This window comes from Aotus nancymaae, unplaced genomic scaffold (genome assembly GCF_030222135.1).
Source record: "Aotus nancymaae isolate 86718 unplaced genomic scaffold, 86718_ANA_hifiasm-v0.15.2.pri h1tg000002l, whole genome shotgun sequence".
NCBI lineage: Eukaryota > Metazoa > Chordata > Mammalia > Primates > Aotidae > Aotus > Aotus nancymaae.
Window position 1 is genome coordinate 35,343,523 of NW_026988413.1, and position 14,974 is coordinate 35,358,496.

Here is a 14,974-nt window from a genome sequence, read left to right on the forward strand (position 1 = left end):
TGCCCCTTGTTGTACCGTTAGCAATGGTCATACACTATGGAGTTCTCCTGTGAACTTCACTTGAACGCACAAAGCTGGAAACCAGAGTCATTGAGGCAAGGGTGGCATGATGACAAGAGAACGGAAGGATCTACTTCTGATATTGTTAGTAGCACAGTGGTTAAGTGTGGGGCTATTGAGTCAGACTAAATAATTAAAATTCAACTCTACCATTTACCCGTTTGGTGACCCCGTACAAATCTAACCTGCTGTTGCCTCAGTTTCCTCCTCTGTGAAGGCCTGCTTTATAAAATTGTTCAGAAGACTAAATGAAAAGATACATGTAAAGAACCTAGAACCATGCATGACAAATAGTGAGGGCTCAATAAATGTGACCATGGTTGGAATTAAAGACCTACTCCATGCCACTAATCACACTGTGTACCATATACAACATATCTGTGAATTAGATAGTAAAAGTTTCATTTAATAGATATTCTAAACAAACGGCAGTTATAGAGCTTGAGGAATTTATCTGGTATTAGTCGGAACTTAGACACAGTCTGTATGATTCTATAACCCATACTCATTGCATTATTATGGATTTTAAAATAAAAACACATAGGTTTCTTTTTAGATAAAAATATCTTCCCTCCCCTTCCTTCTTATGTATTTAATTCACTATAATATATAAGTTCATTAGAAAGTTAGAAGATAAGAAATACAATTACAAAAAGAAAATGTAAAGTATAGGTAATAGTTTGGTTTCCTCACACATCTATACACGCATGCCATGTTTCATATGAATACTATACATATATTTATTACACATGCATATATGTAATATATAAAATGAAAATAAGCTGTACATTACATACTGTATGCCATGGACATGGTGGGAGGATTTTAATGATGATAAAAGTGGGGTGGGCTATCTCAACATAATTAGATATGCATACTTAAAAAAATACAAAAGCTAGACAGAAGGCAAGTGAGTCTAGAGGTAGGAATATGAGTTAAAAGGCTATTATAATTGTCCAGGGAAAGGTGATGAAAGTCTCCATTAGGTTGGTGGGGAAGGAGCCAGGATACAAAAGATGTGTAAAAGGAAGGTATGAGCAGTGAAGTAAAGGGGGAATAAATTAGGATAACTTGGAAATTTTGGGGTAACTGTCTGGATAAATGAGAAGAGTCTGGGGTTCCAAAAACATATCCATTCCCCTTCTGACCAAAGGAATTTGTATTCTCTTTGCTGCAGTGTCATAACGTTTTTATCAGACCTATTGTGCTCTATTGTAATACATTTGAATTTTCCCCAAGACCTCAAAAACCTGGACAGTACACAGACAATAGCATCTGCTGGATAAATGTGGGTATTAAGTCACGTTCATAGGTATTAAGACATATACTTTATCAATACTAAATTCCGATTCTCTTCTAACTTCTTGGCATGTAATGATAACCTCCTTGGAAATAAGAAAACCTGAAATTAGTGCTATTGGAGAGAAGAATCAATAGCTCTAAGCAACATATATAAATTAATGAAGCACTTCCCTGTGCAATTTTTATCACTGTGTCTCAGGACTGGGATGATCATTTGGTTTATATTTTTCACTTTAACATATAATGACATTAACTAGCATTAGTTGGTGAGAGTGTGGGGAAACAGGCATACTTACACATTGTTTACATTAATTAGCAGAGCATATTAAAGTTTAAAATTGTCACTTAAAAATTTTTTAAATTCCATTTCTAGAAGTCTTTGCTATTGAAATGAATATAAGAATACAAAGATTTGTATGTAAGGTGATCATCATTGTAGCAATATGTGTGGTAGCAAAGCATAAGAAAATCTGAATGTGTGTCAATAAATGACTAGATAAATACAGTACATTCGTATAATGAAATATTATGTAGTCATTTAAAAGATGAAGGTAATTTTACATCTGAAAAGATGTGCACAATATATTAAGTTGGAGAAAAAAGAAAGTTGCAGGCCACTATTATAGCATTGTTTCACTTTTATTTAAAATACAAATTTATGCAGGTATGTATATAAATAAGTCAGTGTCAGTTTGGGCAAAATCTTGAAGAATACACTCTCAACTGTTATATGCTGTTTAACCTCAGAGCATAACGTGACTGAGTATGACAGGACAGGTGGAGAACGGAAGTTCACTAGGTGTTTTACATTTTCTTTTAAGTGGTGGGATTCTGAGTAATTTGTTTTTCTTTCTTCAGCAATTCTCAATATTTTTTCAGTCATTAAAAATAAAAACAAATTAGTATGTACTGATCTAGAAAGATATTTATAATATTACAAGTAAAAAATGTGGGTTACAAACAAAAGTTTGTATTGAATTGTATCATTTATTGGTAAATATTTATAGTAATAAAAAGGCTAGATGGATGTATACCAAACTATGATGTCTGGAGCAAGATTAGAAAGAACATACAGTGATTTATTACATACATTTTATGTTATTTGTAATACAAATAATAAAATATTAAAACAACCATAATAAAAGGTCATCATGGCTGTTTTATATCTTAGAAATGTGGTTTAAAAGTTAGTAGATTTTAGTAAAGAAAACTATATTCTAATTAGATCAGTAGTGTTTTCCATTATGCAAAATATCCTTCTGTAAAGTGAATTAACTTTTTGTGATATTAATATTCACAATGTCTGGCTGCCCATTTTGGCCTAGTTAATGCTTGCCTTTTGGAGAAATAGAGGTCAAAGGTTCTTAATTACCTGTTTAAAACTTATTGAGAAAATGTCATTATTTTGCCTTCATTAGCATCTCAGGGAAAGCTCTGTGCCCCACTTCTATAGATTTGGTTCCTTTTTTCCTTTTTGAATGAGGTGTATTTATCTTTAGCAGTTGAAGCTCTTTGAACATTGACATAACTTAGATTTCAAAGTGGAAGAAGGGAGGTTACTATTGCCTGTACTTACATAGAGGGAGCAGATTATACATTTGCCGAATACAGAAATCCTGAAAAAGCATCTGTCTAGTGGGGCTTCCCTGTACATGAAATGAACTTCCTTTCTTGTGGACATTAGGACTTATGTTTGGAACAAAATCAGCTTTTATCATCCTGTTTGGAGTAACAAATGAATTGGCTGGGTAACCTTCAGCTTTCTACTTGCTTCCAATCCATGTTTTTAAAAGCCTTTTAATTTCTGAGTATTTAAAATACATTTGAACTCAACAGGTTCTGGCAGTGTCTTGTGCTTGCAAAATTTTCAAAGGGAGAAAAACGTTAGCTCAAACTTTGTAATCCTAGAGCTGAGTGCTGCTGAGAGTTTCAAGAAAAGTCAGCAAAATGCATGGCATATGTTGTATCTATTTATTTAAAATCATATGTAATTCTATTCTTCATTTCAGGACTCCTAAAAGAACAAATTATCTGTTTTAACTGAAGCTCAATTTTCAGGAATAGGAAATATATAAAAACAACAAAAACAATACCAGAAACCTCTGAAAGTGCAAAGAAAAGATAATACTCCAAGTACCTAAAATAGAGTTTCCTAAATATCAACGGAGGAGTGACTGTAAAATCTTTCAACAGTGTGAAAAGTGAATAAAAGACTCAGAATTACATATAGGGTGAAAAATGTAAGAGGAATGAAATAACTAACTTACTAAAAATGAAAGTGTTGCTTCATTGACAGATGAGTGAGATGTGTAAAATCCCACATTATAAAAAATGATAGATTTTTTCCAGTTCTGACTAATAAAGGACAGTATTTCTAATTCACTCATAAAAAATGGAAAAACTTTTTGCATTTGATGACATATGTAAACTTAAGAAAAAATCTTCAAAATTCATAAAAATTATAATAATTACTATACCTGTCAACAGGTTTAATAATGTCGTTTTCATAGTATTTAAAATTCATCTGAAGTCCTCATCAGCAAAATAAACCTTGCTTTCCAGAGAGATCAGCCTTTGTTTTACTCAATAATGAAAAGGAACTGCATCCCAGAAAAGAAAACCAGTGTTTTATGGAGGTGGCCTGCAGCACCCATTTGAATCATCAGGATTAGGCAATGACCCTGTTTTGGTTATATTTATCTGACCGTTTTCTGCAGGAAAGGAACATTAATAGCTATATAAAGCTTCAACACATGTTGCACAGAGAGGACTATATAATCCTCTATTATTTCTGTCTGTAAATGACTACATGTCTAGCACTAGCCTGGGGCAGAATCGGCTGCCAGGAAACTTGACCTGCATCATGGGCTTAATGAAGCTGTAATGTTCTGTTTATAATTCTTTCCACTTTTAACTAGTATTGTATCAGGGGAAATGAGATAATGTACCTCTCTTTTTTGGATCATTGGGGGTACTGACCAGTCCTCTGTGAAGGGACAAGGAATACAGTGTGGACACTGTTCAGGTTCTGTGACTCGCTCTGCCTATTATTCTGGAGGATCAGTTCAGATTGGGGGAGGTAGGACACCTAATTTTCACCCATAGGAACAAAGTCTGACATATGGCTGCCTGTAGGTGTGTGTGGACTGGTAGACTTGAAATATATTTGTATACCACTTCCTTCTGCCTTTTCTACAATGACAATAAGTGAGGCTGGGCCTTTCCATTATTTTTGATTTAGAGGTGTTTTCCTTCAGTATCCCTATCCTTTTTCCGATCCTTTTTCTCATTCAGGGGATTCTACTTTGTAAAACTATTATGGGCTTTTAGACTCCCAATCTACTCAGTCTCTTCTGAGCAGCAAGAAAGAAAAAGATATAATTTTTTTTGTTTTACTTTTTTTAACCTAACCTGCAATCAAAAGAGTGGCCCCTCTCAAATTTTGGAACCAAGAGTTCAGAATGGAGGCATAATTGAACAGGTAAAAGAGGTTTTTAGAGTAGGTATTTCTTCTCCTGCAAGGGTTCTGAAATGTGGGGTATTTGAAGAAATACAGACTCGGGTAGATCTTTCCTTTCTGAGCTCCTCCTCCTCACCTCCCTGAGAGTGAGGGTTGGGAACCCTCACTGAGTGCAGGAGCAAATGCAGGTGCTCTAGTGGAGACGTGGACGTCTTGCCTTTTTGGCCCTTTGCTTGACAGCCCCAAGACTTAGGGCCAGCCCTGCCATGTGACATGCAACTGACCAGCAGCTTCCCATCTTTTTTCTTTCTTTATTCTTCTTCTGTTCCTCTGCTCTTGAATACCAAAACAAAATATAGCCTCATAATCTACTCATTTAATACAGTTACCCTTTCCACCCCTGACACCTAGTCAGAATTCCTCCTGTTATTATACATTTGTTAACAATTCTAGTGGCCCTGTTTCCCTCAAGAGAAAATTCAGAGTTTCCTCAGCACGATGAAGTCAGAAGCAGCACAGGAGGGAGACAGAGGGTGATGGACTTACTGCTCAACTACACTGAGAGCAATTGTTGTCTTAACTAAGGAAAAGGCCCACAGAGGCAGTTAGGGAGCCACTGTGATGTTTGAGATGGTACAGAATGGTCTGTTGGCAGAGTGGAAGCCATGCCGGGGGCGTCTATCTGTTGACAGAGAAGGAAAGGGAAAGATGGTAAGATGTTACCAGGAGTCACAAAGATAAAGATTATTTTTTAACATGGGGGTGATTTGTATGTTTGCTGACAGAGAAGAAGGAGGCAGTAGAAAAGATAAGTTTGAAGAATGATTAATTGGTGGGTCCAGGCTTCCAGGAGAAAGGAGGTAGTGAGGTCTGAGGAAAGGGGAGGGATTAACCTCTGAGAGTAGGGACAGCTCCCTCTTGGAGAAGGGATCTGTGAAAGTATAGAAGGATTTGGAGATGTAGTTTTATCCTAGCTGTCTTTGATCTTCTTAACAATCTGTTGAGACTTAGGGCATAGGGATGAAAGCTTGAGGAGAGTGGAAAAGATTTGGAATGGATGGATCATGTCCTCTGGTGGCGAGACAGGTGTGTCGTATTTATTTATCATGGGCTGCAAGTCAGTGGATCTTAAAATAAGAACAACTGGTTTCAGAAATAAGCAAAAGCCTCAGCCAGAAGGAGGGAATAATTCGAGAAAAAAGGCACTTGGTGAACCACCACATGTTTTGAAAACTCACTGGGTCGATCAGCCTTCCCAGAGGCACTTTGGGAAATGAATCAGAAGACCTGGGTTATAGCATTGACTCAGCTACTTAACATCTTTCCTATTTTTTGGCATGGTCATTAATTACTTCCCAATCAGGCTCACCACTTGCAAAATGGGTATCCATTAATTTACTAAACAAATACTTACAGGCTGCTCACTATTGCCAGGTGCTGTGTTAGGGATGGCAGGTACAAGAGAAACAGTTTCCATCAGTCCCCAAGTTTCTATCAGTCTAGTGACTCCCTACCTTGCTTCATTTACTGGTCAACTGAGATGATAAATCAGAATGTACTTTTAAAATTCTGGAGTCCAGCTGTAGAAAAAATCTATAGAAGAGTAATTTTTTTCTTGAAACAATTGTCTTGTTCTGATCATGACCTAACGATGATCATAATTTCTAGATAGAAGACTACCTCCAAATGAAGCCTGAAAATGAGATAATAATGAGCCTCTCCTTTTTGGATCATTAGGTAACAGACCAGTCCTCTGTTAAGGGACAAGAAATACTCTCTCCCAGGATACAGCTCTCCCAGGCTTAAATCCTCTTAAGGCAGTCATCGTCTCCCATTGGAAAGCAGGGAGTGTAGCTTTTACACTGCACTCATGCTATCCTCGCCACTTCCTCCTGTCACCAATGACTGGTTGCCCTATTCCTGTGGCTGGCTCCTCTGATGAAGACAGCGCTAATTCCAGCAGAGGCACAACACAGAGCTTTCCCAGAAGCCAAGTGTAAACCAGCAGAGTTCTTTGATCTTCAGCCTGGTGCATTCTTTGGGTGGCCAAAACTTTGGAAGGACAAGCTGAAAGAGTATGTCTGGTGTTTGGAAGCCAGGTCAGAGGTAATGTTCTGGAGATGCTTTCTGGGAGTAGAATTAAGAAAATTGCCTTTTCTTTTTGATGTCTAAGTCTAGAATAGGAAAAATATTCTCTGAAATGTATCCAGAAGTTCTGGGAATGGTCTGTCGTTGCAATTATGGCTGCAGGATTAATTTTGCTATACTATACCCGACTTTCATTAGCATACTCAATTTTGTTCCATATTTCTGTTTTATCTAACATTAAAAAATTCTCATCAGTAGTGGAATATGGAGGAAAGCTTTCACTTCATTTGTGTTCAGGCCAAGGGGAAAGTCTATTTCTAAAATGAGGATTTGTCAGATGAGAAAAAATATAGGCTGCAGATTAGGTGAAGAGCAGAGAAGGAAGATAAAGCTGAGATTACTTTACCTTCTGCTTTCTATCTTCCTCTGTGAAGGGCTGTATTTATAACTGGATTCAGAAATTAGATTCCTAGAGGGCTTACCAGGTAGAAGTATGAGCAATTTCTCCCTATCTAGGTGTGAGAAAAACAACAAAAAGCTGCAAAGAAGTCAATTTTCTGGGCAGTCCTCTCTAAATTTTTCTTTCTTTCTTTCTCTTTCTTTCTTTCTTTCCTTTCTTTCTTTCTTTCCTTTCTTTCTCTTTCTTCCCTCCCTCCCTTCCTTCCCTCCTTCCTTTCTCTTTCTCTCTCCCTTTCTCTCGTTCTATTTCTTTCTTGATGGCATCTCACTCATTCTGTTGCCCAAGCTGGAGTGCAGTGGCATGATCTCAGCTCACTGCTACCTCCACCTCCCAGGTTCAAAGGATTCTCCTGCCTCAGCCTCAGGAGTAGCTGTGATTACAGGTGCGTGCCACCACACCAGGCTAGTTCTTGTATTTTTAGTAGAGGCTGGGTTTCACCATGTTGACCAGGCTGGTCTTGATAAATAATTTATTTCTGTAAACTTTGTCTTTCTTGGGGTGTCTGGGTAGAAGAGTAAATTCTCTAGAGTTTGTTCCCCAAGCTCTGGTTCTTGACCTTCCCATCTGATGCAGACTTCCTCCTACCTCACATCTCAGATCTGATTTTCTCAAAAACCTACATTCACAAACAGACTCTCAGGACCCCTCCATTTTGCCTTTTTCTGACTTCCAGATTCCTACATCACTTATTTGAGGTTTAAATCAGCATTTTCCACAGTGTATTCCTTGTAACACTGGGCCCAAGAGATGCTCCGTGAAAAAACAGTTTCATGACCAATTAAGACTAGGAAGTGTATACACATTCTCCTCCTGGAAATCCACAGTCTGCATCGACACATCTGAGGTTTTCACCAGCAGAGAGGCCGAAGAAAATTTCTTAAACCCAGAATTTTTCTGATCTTATATCCTTGCACACCACTTTTTGCATAATACCTTATAAGAAAAGTAGTGTTTCTTAGGTCACGCTCTTGGAAATATTGCCCTAATTGATTCATTAAATAATGAATATGATAATGTTATGAAACTCTTACATGTATGCACCTTTATCATCATATGAAACCTTTTACACCAGCTGGCTTTTAAAGTGCCTAGAATTGTGGTAGTAATGAGCCATGTGTGACTCCTGAGCATTAAAACACAGCTAGTCTCAGGTGAGATGTACTGTAAGAGTAAAACACACACCAGATTCAGAAGACAATATAAAAAAGAATGTGAAATGTCGCACTAGTAATTTTTATATTGATTATATATCGAAACATAATATTTTAGATACATTTGGTCCAATAATATATTATTTAAATTAACTTCACCTCTTTCTTTTTACTTTTTTAAAAAATGTGGCTAATAGAAAATTTAAAATTACACATGTGGTTCACATTATCTTTCCACTGGCTGACACTGCCTTAGAAAATAGAAACATTTTTCTATATTTGTATTTTTCTACAGCACACAGAAAGACCATATACCCAATGAAAATATTTAAAATATTTCAACATTTGACTGCATATTATGGTTGGGAAAGACAGTGAGTTGCATCTTATTCTCCAAGGTGTTCATCCTCTTACTCATGATTATATCTCACGTGTGGGCTGTCCCTACTGTCCCTTCACTACGTCAGCCTATAAATCATAGAGAACCACACCTAGTAATGCTGTGCTTCTACTGATGTTCTAAGACCCCTTGTTATGTTCTTCTTAGCTCTCCAATTAAAATGCTAATGTATATTTGTAATGCCTATTTCAAAGCCATCACTCCGATGTCATTTCTGTGAATTTCAATAGTTTTCGGCACTTAGAGACCACAGAGTTATTCCCTGGTGTTGAATCTGATTTGCTAAAGCATCATCATTGTTTCTCGTGACCTAAAATACCACTCTTTGGTGGGCAGGGAAAAAAAGCAGACGTTAAAATCCCTACTATTATCACATTTGCTTCAGAGGAATCCTCCCAGATATGAAGGTCCATGTAACAGGCTCAGAAATAACCGATAGAGACAGTGCATTTAATTACTGATAGGAATGAAACTTAAGAGAAAACCACATGCTTTGATAAGTCATGCCCTATCAGTGAAATCATTATGCCAGCACGTGGTATCTTATAATCAACTGAATCTATGGCTACATGAAGGGATTTGAGTTATCCATATTTCACATGAGCTGCAGAGAAGGCTCTGGCGCAATGAATTTCAGAGAGTAGTGAGAAGACAACCCTGACGGCAGCTGATATGAAAGTTGCAGTGAGAAGAAAATAAGCAGGATCGGGCAGCACTCTGTAAAGCATGAGTCAGGGTAAAAAAAAAAAATAGGAAACAACGCCATGGCAAATAAACTGCAGATGCTTCCAATTAGGCAAAAGTGTGCTTGCTCCACTCACACTTGTCATCCAAGGAAAACTGCAATGAAAATGGATCTGATTTACTCGTCTTTCATGCAGAAGTATAGCATGTGCACAGAAAACCATACCAAATATAACTATCAAAAATGAGCTTTTATCTACGAAGCTATAAAAAGGCATCAAGAAAGATGTGTGCTCGTGACACTAAGAAGTCGTATTTGAATAATAAAGCTTTCTCATTTTGTCAGTTTGGTTCAATAGCATTTTTTGAGACTGTCTAGTTTATAAATGCCAAGATATAAGGTACTGAGTGATTTTTTTCCTAAACAATGAACTCTGCTGACACCACCTTGTCTTTTGCATAACTGCTATCCCAACACTATTTTCTGACTTTTTATTGTAATCTTATTCTAAACACGTGTCAGTTTTCTCTATTGCAATCTAACCACATATTGTTATTAGACTTAAACTTTGAAACACATTTCTGAGCATATCTCCTTAATACTAATAAAAATAAATGATTTACCATTGTTATTAAACAAAAGCCACACTTCCTAGTCTGACCCTTAGGTTTACATTTTGGTTTAATCTACTAGCTTGGCCTTACCATCCATAATCAACTTTGTATACTCCATAGATTAGGCAATTAAGACAGCTTGCTTCGCTACTCTTGTGCTGCCAGGTTCAGCTTCCATCTCTGCACATCCAGCTCCTACTCCAAGTTCATGGTTCAAGTCAGTTCCACAGCTCTCCCAATAGCCAGAACTCTACAAACTCTGCCCTCAGCATTTTTCTAAGAATGCTTAGAAAATGTGTTACCGCTATTAACACATATGCACAGACACGCATAACACACCCATATATACACATTCAGCTGTAGCAATTATTCTGCCTGAATCAAATTCTAGCTTTGCCAATTACTAGCTGTTTAACATGGGGCATTACTTAACCTCTCTGTGCCTTAGTTTCCTCAAGTATAAAAAGAAGGATAATCATAGGACTTACTTCAAAGGGTTGTTGTGGGGAATAAATGAGTTTCCGTACAGTGCTGAGAACAGTGCTTGATGTATAGTTTGCCGTTTGTAAGTAATTCGGTGTTATCCATAGCAGCAGTCATAGTAAAGGTATTAGAGTTACTGTTATTATTTTTGTATTCCTGGCAGTACTTTCATGTGATGTCATGTATTGCTCATGATCAACAAACATTTATAGAGTAAAGCAGTAAGTAAATGAGCATACCGTAATAAATTTTAAAATGAGAGTAATGCACTAATTTGCTTTTACTTTTAAAACTTGCTTTAGGAATGCTCTCTTAATAGTACCAGGACTTATTGGGTACTCTCTAGATAAAAACACATTTTTTTTAAAGGAAGAATTAAAATAAAAATAAAGCTCTACTAACTGGAAACTTGTGGATTAGCTACTTTTAAAAAGTGCATTATTTTAGTGTGCACTTCTGGAGAAGCGAACATTTATCAACATTTATATTTAATATCCTTAACTTTAATAAATGTACACAAAATGAAAATTGAGTTCAGTCCAGTACAACAGTAATGACAACCAAATGGAGTTTTTAAACTTTCCCGATTGACTTTATGCCCATTATCTCATTAAGGTTCTTTTGCTCTAATGAGCTAGACTTGTGGGAAAAGGTTTAAAAATAAAGCTGACAGAAAAAAAAAAAAAAAGAAAATTAAGTGTGACCTAAAAGTCAGCCTCATCTATTCTCTATCAGCGTACAGTAGCATGGGGAACTGAAGAAACACTCTTCAGCTTTTGAAAATCAATGTGCATTTCATAGAGAGCTGCTGCCTTTCAGTCACAGCATTTTTCCCTGCTGTCTTATAACTATGTCCTGCACTAAATTTTACATTGCCCCAGACTCCTATTTAATTCTCACAGCTGGGAGACAGGACTAAGTCCAGCCAAATCTGTTTTCCTAGAGTGCCTACAAATCTCCCCTTTAATAATTTATTTTCTCTACTATAATGGTCTCTAACTAAGCGCTAATAGATTTCGTCACACAGTTGCTGCTTTAATCAGAGAAGAGAGTTTTATGGGTTTATTAATCATGCTCTTTTCAAAAGCTGCTGACTAAGCATTTGCCTGACAGTAGTGAGCAGTCAGAAGGTATCATCGAGGCTGTTTGCTCACTGAGTAGCAGCCTGCAGGTAGCTTTCTCACAGGGCTCACAGCAGACGGCATACAGCTAGTGCCAACTAAGCAGACTGAAATTTCAACTGCGCGCTCCCCCGCCCCAGCTCCTAGCAACAGATTATTCTCAGCAATCTTCTCCCCACCATTTTATTCACCAGGACTATTCCAGCAGCCAATAGCAAAATTCCTTCCTGTTCCCCACATCCCAAAGCAGCTAAATTATTTCTGAAAACTGAATGACATGCTTGGCAAAAGAATGTATTCCACCGTGAGGCGCTACTTACAACAAGGTTTACTTTGGCCTACTCAGGCAGCAGACCCACTAAACACCATCTCCCCACCTCCCCGCCTTCTAGGAAAGCGGCAACTTAAGCCACATAGTCCCTTTATGTGTTATAGTCAAGGCACCAAATAACAGCCAAACAATACAACGAGACTTCCTGGATTCAAGAAAACCCTTATTTCTCCAAGGCCAATTTACAGGGCACTCATAGGAACACACATTCAGACCAAACACCAACCAAGCTTGAGGTTTTGTTAGAAGACAAGACACGAGGAATAAGTAGCAAGTACTGTTTTTGAAAGAAAAATAAACTCATATTTATTGAATTTTTTTACACTGAAGATAATTGTTTTCTTCAAAATGCATAGCTATCTGGAAGTTCTTCACAATTCTTAGATATGAGTGTAAATTTCCCTATTCCCTTATTACCAAGTAGAGAAGAGTGAAAAGATCCCTGGAGTGAATTTAGTAATGATTGGTCCATGACTTGTCTAAACTTTTCTACATTTGGTTTCTGAGCAAATATTGAAAGCAGTATTTCAAATTCTCAACCTGGCCTAAGTGTGTTAGATGTACTTCTTTGACTTAAAATGATCAGATTTCTAAAATTAAATTTTTGTTGGAATTATCAACATTATCTATGTTGATATACCTGTAATTAATCACTAGAAAATGAGCAATTCTTTGTTTCAGTATGTGTTTTCATACAATGAAAGGTGATTAAAAAAGATAGTAACTAAACTATGGAAAGAATAAAGCAAAAATATTTTTAAATTATCATATGCTTCTTCAAAATTAAGTTGTTAACCACAAAAAGATTTCCTGGGTTAATATTGTAGATACCTGTGTAGATATTTTTCATCACGTCTATGAAGGTCTGGGGTCTTACATGTTTCTATTTGTATCTCCTATTTTGAAAGAACTAATAGACAAATCAACCAAAACAGGAGACTTTAGTATACATTTAGGAGTTTATACATTGTAGTACACTAAGCAAGGGAAAACATAATCTTAAAAACTAATAGTGCTCGCTTTGCCAACACATATACTAAAATTGAAATGATACAGAGAAGACTAACTTGGCCCCTGTGTAAGGATGACATGCAAATTCATGAGCGTTCCATATTTTTAAAACAGAAAATTTAGCCTGGCATGTGGCAGAACAAGCCTGTAGTTCCAGCTACTCAGGAGGCTGAGGCAGGAGGATCACCTGAACCTGGAAGGCTGAGGCTGCAGTGAATAGTGAAAGAGCCACTGCACTCCAGCCTGGGTGAGGGAGTGAGACCCTGTCTCAAAACAGAACAACAAAAACCAAACAACTAATGAAAGAAAGGGTTGTTTTTAAAAACAGATCATTTTAGTTCTCTCTAATGAATTTATAAAAATTAAAAATTTCTTTTATGAGACGTTAGAAAGTCCCAAAGCACACATTTGAACTCCTATCCTTCACACCATATTATGTTTTTAAATAAGCAATGAGACATACTGAGTTTAAAAGCTTGGCATATTTAACAGAAAAACAAAACCCCAAACCATGTTTAGCTGGTAATTGAAATAATCATCAGTTACAGTTTTGATACATGAAGACCACATATGATCTGCTTCAATTGCCTGGAAAAATGGTAAAATAAATCTATAGTTTGGTCCATGTTAATTAAAGTATATTTAATCAGTATTATCCAGGTAGTGCCATGAACAGTATTTACTGCTATCATTTAAAAATATATTATAGGCCCAGTGTGGTGGCTCATGCTAGTAATCCCAGCACTTTGGAAGACCAAGGCAGGAGGATCACTTGAGGTCAGGAGTTTGAAACCAGTTTGGCCAATATGGTGAAACCCTGTCTCTACTAAAAAAAATACAAAAATTAGCTGCACATGGCATCAGAAACTTGTAGTCCCAGCTACTTGGGAGGCTGAGGCAGAATTACTTGAACCTGGGAGGCAGAGGTTGCAGTGAGGCGAGATGGTATCACTGCACTCTAGCCTAGGTGACAGAGCAAGGTTCCATCTCAAAAAAAAAAGTTTATATATATAAAAAACTATATATATATATAAAGACAAAAGACAAATTATATGTATGTGTGTGTGTGTGTGTATATATATATATATATATAGAGAGAGAGAGAGAGAGAGAGAGAGAGTCAGCACTCGCTCATCCATGTTAATAGAGGCCAAGACTGTACAGATAAATCAAGTCCACAGATGCTAATTTCTAACTCTTACTTCGTTATATACATATAAGAAAATACTTCCAATTTGTTTCTGAGTTTTTGTGTCAGGCACGTCTTAATCTTGCACCTGAGTTTTACAAGAGATATGAAGTAGTAGAAATTTAACATAAATCAAAATTAGGTTTGAACCTTAATTACCACTAACCCTGGGCAAGTTGCTAGCCTTTTAAAACTTTAAGTTCCTCCTCTGTAGAGTTACCAACACTTACATAGTGGGATTATTGAAAGGCTATGCACATACTAACACATAGTAGGTGCTCATAAATGGGAACTTCTCTCTATTTTCCGACTTTTCCTCTGCCCTGAGTCTCCTCCCCTTCATTTGCTTCTGACTCACTCTTTAGAATTTTGGAGCATACCATGCCATTGCTGACATTTTCAGATGATCTATGAGAAGAAGCAATTAAAGAAGAAATTAAATTAATGTGATTTTGATTTTATTAGTTGAAGTGACCCAATAGAAACTTTGAGACAAAAGAAAGAAAAGCTTTTATAATTACCAAACAAGTCTAAAAGGTATTAGGGTACTAATGGTTTATTTTTTCAGCTAAAGTAACCCAGATTGTTCACATTTTCCGTCATTTAGCTTGGTATCTTT

The 14,974-nt window shown here is 36.8% G+C and overlaps 1 protein-coding gene and 1 non-coding gene across 7 annotated transcripts in view; one reads left to right on the forward strand and one right to left on the reverse strand.

The window, feature by feature from the left end:
* CPED1 (cadherin like and PC-esterase domain containing 1) overlaps window positions 1-14,974 on the reverse strand; it is a 313,055-nt gene that overhangs the window by 83,262 nt on the left and 214,819 nt on the right. The window lies entirely within an intron of this gene.
* LOC135274292 (U6 spliceosomal RNA) lies at window positions 13,168-13,273 on the forward strand. The gene has a single exon (XR_010342145.1). It is a non-coding gene; the product is annotated as a U6 spliceosomal RNA (small nuclear RNA).